At 32.4% G+C, this 7,869-nt stretch overlaps 1 protein-coding gene and 1 long non-coding RNA gene across 2 annotated transcripts in view; both read right to left on the reverse strand.

Moving 5' to 3' along the window:
* Nucleotides 1–530, reverse strand: part of LOC106473027 (diuretic hormone receptor-like) — a 34,915-nt gene extending 34,385 nt beyond the window's left edge. The window contains exon 1 of the mRNA XM_022402593.1: nt 489–530. The gene's annotated coding sequence lies outside the window, so the exon portion shown is untranslated. The remainder of the gene's footprint in view (nt 1–488) is intronic.
* A 9-nt stretch (nt 531–539) lies between these two features.
* The window catches only part of LOC111089673, a 10,831-nt gene continuing 3,501 nt past the window's right edge, over nt 540–7,869 (reverse strand). Inside the window, exons 2-3 of the long non-coding RNA XR_002613906.1 lie at nt 6,905–7,002; nt 540–589 (exon numbers count right to left, since the gene is read on the reverse strand). This is a non-coding gene — a long non-coding RNA (uncharacterized LOC111089673). The remainder of the gene's footprint in view (nt 590–6,904; nt 7,003–7,869) is intronic.

The following is a 7,869-nucleotide window of genomic DNA, read 5'->3' on the forward strand; positions in this document are numbered from 1 at the left end:
AAACTTGCGACAAATGGTCTAATAAAATAAGCTTTATCAAACTTGCGACAAATAATAGAAGAATAGAAACTTTGTCAAACTTGTAAAAAATGCTAGAGGTAAAGACACTTGGCAAACCTTGTAAAAAATGGTACGGGTAAAGAAACCTGATAAAACTTACGACTAAAATGTACCAGTAATGAAACTTGAACAAACGACATTAAAAGGGACGTAAATAAATTATGTTTCTATATTTCGAGAGCAGTTATACATGAAATCATTTTGTATTTTCTCTAAAAATCTAAATTTATTATACAGTCAATGCGAGTTCAAAGCAGGAATGTGAAATAACATCGACAAACTAACAAACAAACACGAGTTCTACAGTTGTAAACCATGGGACACTTTTCCATAACGATAAACCAAAAATATTGTTTTCTGATCAAAAACTATTATGCACTCATGTACGCGTGTATTTATACAGTAAAACCTTAACTACAGACACTTACTTGAAGTAAAGAAATATAGAAAATGCTATGAGAGAGGCGATGAGTGAAATACCATACCCAGCGTAGTAAATGTATGCTGCCTCTTTAGCAATCCATAATCCCTGAAAACATAAAGAATAGAGTCAATATAGAGAATTAGAGCATTATAGCATTCATTCATGAACAAGTTTAAGAAAGCACGCTGAGAATTACACTCTAAACTTTCATTACAGTGGAATTAGGCGTAACTTAATGTTAGGAGGTCCGTTCAATATGACATTGGGAATACACACGAGCGGTGCAATATGCACTATATTTTGTCTTGAGAATCATAGCCATTGTTTTTCCTTTGATGTTGGACGGACCAGCATTTGCCGGAAAGTCTGAAAGCTTATGACGCTAAAAATCGGGTTTTGATACCCGTGGTGAGCAGAAAATAGGTATTCCATCGTATAGGTTTGTGCTTAAGAACGAACAAATAAACAAAAAATAATACACTTAGGGCAGTTCAATTAGAAATTTTCTAAATACGAAGACATATACGCTTAAATATTTCCATTAATACCAGTGATAAGATCGTACTAATGGAATAATGCATGGAAGTAAGTCACTTCGCTACATACTAGTCATGCAAAATGGTGTTAGGACTGTTATATAATCTATAATACAATATCGTCCATAATATTGTACTCATTGTTATTCTACCTGTCTATTGTAGATAATCTATGCATAAATTAAAAATTCAACAGAGCCTGATCTTGTGCATCTGGACATCTTTATTTAGGGAGACACATTAAATCACAAAGTGTATGTGAAAAAGCTTCAAAATCTACAAGATCTCGTGTGTCTCGTAACTAAAGAGTTTTAAAACTGAGCTAGGGATATTCTGAGTTGTTAAAAAGAAAATAATTCATTCGATCATCCTTTTGCAAGGAATATTTTTCTTACTCCTTTCACAAGGCACATTTCACATTACATTAGGTAGATTATTAGGGGTAACCCTGAATATTTAGTTTAATTCACGTACGTCTGTTTAGTTCATTACATTTTATAGGAAGAAAGCTGAATTCAACATTGTTGGAGAATGCGTTTATATTCTTAGTGTCTTTCTTGTTTTTTAATATTGTGCTGTTTGTTGTAAAAGGCACTGAACATTAAATACATTGATTTTATGTATCCTTACGAAGGTTTTATTTTCTCTCAGTAGTACTCGTTAAGGCAATATGCTATAGATTTATTTAAATATATTAGCTTGTTATTATAATTTTAATATGTATAACCTTAGTATCGTGTACTATGGAGCTAAAGCGATTGCTGCATGGCCCTACAAAACTTGAATAAAATGAAAGTTCTTAAAGTTTCTAAAAAACAAGGCATCCTTTAGTGTTTCTCTTTAGTCTGTGTTTGTTGAACAGGAAATAGGAAAATGCTTTTATGTACGACATTCCTTTTTTTTTTCGTATTTCATAGTAGATTTCGTCTTTTATAGAGGTCACCAGCATCAAGATCAAGGGCACGAGTTTCTACAGTGTTTGTACTCTATCAAAACTCTTTGAAATACTATTATTTGAAATGTATACATTGTTTATGTATTTTTTTATGGGTTTTGACATAATCTGAAACTCTTGGAGTTACTGATTTTAAGAATACAATCTTGAATTTAAATGTCTTGCGTTTAGAAAGTTTGTTGTGCATTGCACATCTGTAAGGCTGGAAAAACCAGCGCTGCGGGTTACTGTTGATTATATGAAACAATGTCAGTTTCCAGTAGTGTTAATATGATGCCGTTGGCTATATGAAACAATGGCCATCGTCAGTAGTGTAAGTATGATGTCATTGGTTCTATGAAGCAATGGTCATCGTCAGTAGTTTACGTATGATGCCATTGGTTCTATGAAGCAATGTCTATCGTCATTAGTTTAAGTGTGATGTCATTAGTTCTTTGAAACAATGCCCATCGCTGGTAATTTAAGTATGATGCCATTGGTTCTTTGAAACAATGCTCATCGTCAGTAGTGTAAGTATGATGTCACTGGATCAATGAAACAATGCTCATCGTCAGTAGTGTAAGTATGATGTCACTGGATCAATGAAACAATGCTCATCGTCAGTAGTGTAAGTATGATGTCACTGGATCAATGAAACAATGCTCATCGTCAGTAGTGTAAGTATGATGTCATTGGATCAATGAAACAATGCCCACCGTCAGTAGTTTAAGTATGGTGTTATTAGTTTTGTGAAACAATGCCCATCGTCAGTAGTGTATGTAAGTAAGAAGTAATGTCAACGATGTGATCAAGACCAACTCAGATGTCACCTCTACGAGTGTACAATGGTCGAAACCTCTAGAAAGGTCTTTTCAAAAAATATGATACGTTTTTTGAAAATTATATTACATTTAGTCACTTCTACTTCATTGTAACTTATAGTATTATTTTGCTTATTGTTAATTTTATGGAACAGAGTTTCAGATCTAAAAGTATCTAGAAGACAAAAGTAGTTATTTCTTTGAACTACAAATTGGAGGATATATATATATATACCCCATCGAGTAACAATCCACTCGTTAGAAGCTCATTCTAAAATAATTAATGGTTAGAAATACTTAAAACAGGACTTAATTCTCTAAATCAACAAACTAATTCAACATTCTTTTTCTTCATATTGTTATCTACAGATGCACTGTGCCAGCAATGAATGAACTAATACTTTATTCAGTTTGATCCAAAGAACTGGATTTTTACAAGATCGGAAAAGGTAAATAGCACAAAGCTGCCAGGTCACTGGATTAATATCTTAAGAATATTTGTTTGACTTATTGGATAAATGATGGTATTGAAGCATTAACTTAAACGATAGATAAAAGTGTATGAACGGAGATGTACAAGCATTGTCTTTTAAGTATAAATATTTGTATTAAATATATGTTTTCAAATTATCCTCTCTTTCATGGTAAATAGAATATATTTACTTTCTGGATTTTTTTTAATTTAATGAATCAAACAAAATGATATCTGCCCTGGATATGAACTGATATAAATCTTTAAGATTTCTATAGTAAAACCTTTAAAGTTTACTTTATTGATGTTGATCAATATATACAAACACGCTTTTCCAGAAAAGACAACGTTCTTCCTAAAAGTATAAATTATGACACTTGAAATTTACACACCTGAGTCTTGATCAAACAAGAGCTATAGGTTTAGCTAAGCAGGCTTGGGAGCCAAAGGATACTGACTTCCCGCTCAAAGTTGCACAATCTTTTTTATGCCGTATATTTTAATTCTTTCATTACTAGCTGGGAATTTTCAGTATTTTATTTGTTACTGTCAGGTTATGTTATTCTGTAGGATGGAGCAATCGGTAATGAAAACAATAAAATAATTAGAAGCGTTCTTAATTGTTCTTTTGCATTTTTTAATGCCAATATAAATATATAGACAACTTAGTGTGTATTTTGTTTTCATAGCATAATTATATAGATATTTATATATATTTTGGACTAAAATATCCTTCGTAGTTGAAGCTGTTCAAACATATTATTTAATAAACTGTAAATGCAATTACAAATTCATTTATCATAGCATCCAAATCTGGTAATTTATGCTAACAGTATCCAATACAAGTTTGTAGAAATATAATTTTTTCATGTTACGGGGTTTAGAAGTTTACAACTTTTCCAAAACTTTTTCGTTTACGTTTTAATTATTTTGGAACCTGTTTAGGGCAATATTAAATCGCCTTAGCATACTGACCACCATTAGTTTTAACTCCCATTAACTTAACCTCTTATTACATATAGTTATTACTTGATATATAGCAATTCTTTGTATAGTATGACGTTATGTCATTAGTTATATTACATTAGTTTGCTATTTACTTTCCTTGCCATATCTACGACTGTTATAACATTTCTTTCTAATTCTTATTATTATTATTGAACTTTCTCAAGGCTTATCGTGTTCATATTTTGGCTTTTACAGATGATTTAAGTCATTTAACTTTATTTATTGCTTCCTTGTTTTGTTTGTAGTTAAGCACAAAGCTTCACAATGGGTTATGCTCACCACGAGTATCGAAACCCGGTTTTTAGTATTATAAGCAATAGGATTTACAATTGTGGCACTGAGGGACTCCTGTTGACTGGTCCATTGATTTTATAAGGTGACAGAGGTTAGTTTTACAGGTAGTTATATTACACACGCATCACAGTATATTTAGCTCATTGTTTTCTTTATATTACATTTAACGTCATTATATTTTCATTAGAAACCAGTATCCTAACTACTTATTGTACGATTCAGGAATTCATTTAATTTCTTATTTATCATGTTCCATCTTCATAAACATTAGTTTCTGCATGTTCTGTTACTTGATTCTACACCGAAGCAGTAACATGTCGTGGTAATTTGTCTTCTAAAGTTACACTATCGGTGCTATTTATTGGGCTGCAATTGGTACACATCATAGAATATTTCTAAGGAGATCTTTATGAAGCTTTGCCTATACGTGGCTATAATGATATTATGTTGTTCAACGAACATTATATTTACGACTGGGCTGCAATTGGTACACATCATAGAATATTTCTAAGGAGATCTTTATGAAGCTTTGCCTATACGTGGCTATAATGATATTATGTTGTTCAACGAACATTATATTTACGACTGGGCTGCAATTGGTACACATCATAGAATATTTCTAAGGAGATCTTTATAAAGCTTTGCCTATACGTGGCTATAATGCTATTATGTTGTCCAACGAAAATTATATTTACGACAGTACTTGAAGCCAACAACTAGTGTTCGTGTTTTCCATAAGTAAGGTTTATACCATATTATTACTTTCATTAACATTATTGGCTGGAATCTTTAATGTATTTACTTACTTTTGTTTATTTTATCTAAGTACCCAAAGCTTTAAATAATTAAATATATTTACACCTTTTTTCCCTCCCCTACCCCAATTTGACTATTATTGCACATGTATCTTTTTTGTTAACTTTTACCCAGGTATCTTTCTAACATCATTCATGAAATAAACTCGTATTAAATATGATGATGTTATTTCCGGTGTTTGAGGTCACGTGCACTTTACAAACCACAATCCAAATCTATGGTCTGTTATAGCTAGCACGAGTTCCCCGAAGTCGTTATCTCTGCCTTCATCATTGTATACATAAAAACCATAACAAGCTAAAGACGACATCCTCTCTATAATTCAAACCCTATGGAAGACAACAGCAGTATATTACACACTTACGAAACGAAGATATATCTTATCATTAATAACAAAAATAAACGAACAAAATATATATGAAATCTACACGTCTAACAGTACATACAAGTGTTTTGTTTTGTTTAGTTGGCGGTTACCTGCGCTATCCTTCCTTAATTTTGAATTGAGAGTTTAAGAGGAAGTTAATTAGTCAATGCCACCCACCACAAACTCCTCAGCTAATCTTTATAAATGAATAGTTGGATGGGACGTCACATTATAACGCCTCCCACGTCTGAAAGGACTTGCATGTTGTGCAACAGGTTTCGATCTCGTAGCTCGCAGATTGCGAGATGAGCGCATTACTCACCTAGCCATGCCAGCCCCTATGTATTTATATAATAGAAAGTCTATTGGTTAATAAGTGTAGTACTGTATTTATGTAATAGGAAGCCTATTGGTTAATAAGTGTAGCACTGTATTTATGTAATAGGAAGCCTATTGGTTAATAAGTATAGCACTGTATTTATATAACAGAAAGTCTGTTGGTTAATAAGTGTAACACTGTATTTATATAATAGAAAGTCTATTGGTTAATACGTGTAGCGCTGTATTACGTACACGCACAAAATATACTGGACGGGCTTCTTGTTCCTGTAACTTTGCATATTTAGTGTTTGCTTTGATTGAAAAACTTTTTTGCTGGGAGTATTTCGTATACATCTTAAATACAGTTCAGCGAATGTAAAACTGCATGTGCTCACAAGTTAAATTTGAATTTTGTGAAAACATATTGAAATCAATTCGTTTCTGTGGTGTAATTGTGATTCTATCTTATTACAAAGAATCAGCACAATTTATTTCAGCACATTATTTTGCTAAATTACCTTACATGTTTTTAAAATATGTTTTATAACATACATAAACAAAGGCCTTTTATGATCAGATGGTGGAACAAATAATACGTGTGACTTTAGTTCGTGAGTATACAACTGTAACATTTATTAACGCATTTAGTAAAAACACGCCAAACTACATGCTTCTTACTTACTTAATATTACATCGGGCCCCCAGTGGCACAGCGGTATGTCTGCGGACTTACAACGCTAGATACCGGGTTTTGATACCCGTGGTGGGCAGAGCACAGATAGATCTTTGTATAGCTTTGTGCTTAACTTCTAACAAACAAAATATTACATCGGACACAAATGGTAACGTACCTGAATAAATTCGCCACCAAGCGTCAGTGGTTGACAAAGCGAATAATTCGCTCGTGGAGCCCACGTGCTGTTTTCTTGGCAGAATCGAGTAGCGTTCTCTGGAATGAAATAAAAAAAAATATTTTGCTTAATAAATTAAAATGAAATATTAATGGAGTCACGGTTGAAAACATTTACTTTTTTACATGCTACCCCGCGACTTTGGGATAATTGATAATTTCTGTTTATTTGTGTGTTTTTTCTTGTACTTAATGAATGAAGACCTTTTCTAAAACCATTCCGGTATTCTTCATGTTATTTCTGTTTTAAGTCTTATTAAAATGACTGCTGTCCAACATATTATGAGGAAGAGTTCAAAACCATTTTAAAGCATTGTTTACAATCTATTGGTAGGGGACATTCGGGAGGACAGCCAATGCGGTTTTCATCAATTAAGAAATTAATTAAGAATTAATGATATGAAAAACCTAAAGATTTTAAAATGAGCTCTGTTAATTATTAAAAAATTACTACTTCGTTAGTTTTAGAGCAAAGCCACATTGGACTACTTGCTGTGTCCATCGTGTGGAATCAAGCCCTGGATTTTAACGTAGAGTTACTGCTGTCCCACCGGGGACTTACTTCTAGTTAAAACAAAGATTGGACATTTGCATTTTTTAAATACAAAAAAAAAGAACACTTCTATAAGGTTGGATAAAATAGACCTATTCTAATTTATAACAAATGTAACTGAAAATGAATGATGCATTTAGCAATTACACTTAAATCAACATTTAAATGCTCGCAGCAAATACCAGGAAACCCATGTGCCATGTGCAAAGTGTGCATTATCTAGGATAATTGTATGAAAGAACGTGGGTATTAGTGTGGGTCAACGACACACATTGCAGTCAAAGAATATATATATATATATATATATATATATATATAGACGACTACATATGTAGTGTTGGGTGGGTAGAGAT

This window comes from Limulus polyphemus, unplaced genomic scaffold (genome assembly GCF_000517525.1).
Source record: "Limulus polyphemus unplaced genomic scaffold, Limulus_polyphemus-2.1.2 Scaffold126, whole genome shotgun sequence".
Taxonomy (NCBI): Eukaryota; Metazoa; Arthropoda; class Merostomata; order Xiphosura; family Limulidae; genus Limulus; species Limulus polyphemus.